Genomic DNA, 2,135 nt, shown 5'->3' with positions numbered 1-2,135 from the left:
ATTTATAACTACGATAAGCCTCTGTGTGTTTATTTGGGAGCTGGATGGTGGGGCCCTCAAAAGAGTAAACAGAGTACAGCAAACACAACACATCGATAACACGCCTCACTCCAGATCTTAATATCAAAGTATCATTCCTCGCCAACAAGGAACATGTCCTTGCCTGTAAGAGATGTGTGCTGAGCCATTTTGGACTGATTTCCCAGTGGTTCAGTTGCACTGTAGATATGGACACGTGGCAAGCAAACCAGCCCATGCCCTGTGCTTGGTGTGACCTGAGCTGGTACGGGGACCTGAGCTGGTACACATTCCCTTATATACATGGGCTCCACCTGAAGGTAAAGCCAGGAGAACACCATGGGAAGATCTAAATGGCTGTGTTCCCACTCCTTAAGATATAGAGGTCTTTTTAATTAAATTTTGTTTTTATTTTATTACTATTGTTTTGCCTGCATGTATGTCTGCATACTACATGCATGCCTGGTTTCCACAGAGATCAGAGAGGGCATCAGATCCCCCGGAACTGGAGTTACATGTGGTTGTGAGATGCCGTGTGGGGTTGGTGAATCAAACCCAAGTCCTATGGAAGAGCAGCCATTGCTCTTAACCACTGAGCCTCCTCTTCAGCCCTGAAATGCAGAGGCCACCAAGGTGCACAACTCCAGGCATGTGCTGATCTGATAAAGACTATTAGCATCCTTCCAAATGAGTTATTTTTAATAAACCAGTGGTACTTCAGCCTTGTCAGTTGAATGCTTCATTGAAATACCATTTTTCAGCATTTTTAATTTTTCCTTTTGTTTCTCTGGCTACCATGGGTAGAGAGCTTTGAATTAGCTTTGTAGTGACAGCGAACTTTACATAAAGGCCTCTACTTGGGATTGGGAAACACAGGTGTCACAAGGCCCTGTGACAAGCTCGTTCTATAGATTTAGGGAAAGTCTTGCCACCTTTTTGGATCTTAGTTTTCTACATTAATTATAAACTGATTGGCCCATTAGCTCAGGCTTCTTATTAACTAATTCTTATAACTTACATTAACCCATAATTCTTGTCTGTGTTAGCCATGTGGCTTGGTACCTTTTTCAGTGAGGCAGTCACATCTTGCTTGCTCTGTGTCTGGGTGACAACTGCAGCTGGATGACAACTGCAGACTGACTGTTTTCCTCTTCCCAGAATTCTACTTGCCCTGCCTCTACTTCCTGCCTGGCTACTAGCCAATCAGTGTTTATTTAAAATACAAGTGACAGGGTACAGACCATTGTCCCACAGCACCCCCCCCCTTTTAAAAACAAACAAACTCTGAATTAAATCTCCTTTGTTTAGTTTTTCTCCTAACCTTTATGTTGCATGGCAAGCGGGGGCCTTTTGTTCTGTCCCGGCTGCCCGGCTATCTTACACCTGAAATAATCACATAGAGACTATATTCATTTAAACACTGTCTGGCCCATTAGCTCTAACTTCTTATTGGCTAATTCTTATGTCTTAATTTAACCCATTTCTATTAAATCCGTGTATCGCCACATGACTGTGGCTTACTGGCAAGATTCTAACCAGCGTCTGTCTCAGACAGGAGATTCATGGCATCTGCCACACTGCCCTTCTTCCCAGCATTCAGTTCTGTCTACTCCACCTACCTAAGTGCTGTTCTATCAACTAGGCCAAGGCGGTTTCTTTATTCAACCAATGAAAGCAACACATAAAGAGAAGGACCCCCTATACCACCATTATCCATAACAACTTGTAACCAACAATCTAAACAAAGGCAAACATCCATAATCCATTTTTTGGGAATGTGGGCATAGTTTTCCAGGCTATTTCCTGATGATTGCGGACACTGATAATCTTATGGGGAACTAAGAAAATTTAGAATTATGATCAAGTCCTGACTGGAGTATTCTGTGAGGCTTGATCATCTCAGCCAGCAGTCTTGAATCTGTTCTGGATGTAGGACTCAGACATCTGGGCCATTCACTCCTATCAGAGATTCTTCAGGGGGGTCTTCCTTGATCAAACCTGATTTTTCTTAGCCCAGAATGAATCCACAGACTCTCATTTCCTGTAGAAACAAAAACAAAACCTCTTCTCCAAAATAACATATCTTTTGACTTAAATTTTAAAGTCAAAGAATTTTT

Source organism: Microtus ochrogaster, chromosome 5 (genome assembly GCF_000317375.1).
Source record: "Microtus ochrogaster isolate Prairie Vole_2 chromosome 5, MicOch1.0, whole genome shotgun sequence".
Lineage (NCBI taxonomy): Eukaryota > Metazoa > Chordata > Mammalia > Rodentia > Cricetidae > Microtus > Microtus ochrogaster.
Note: the sequence above shows the minus strand (reverse complement) of the source record.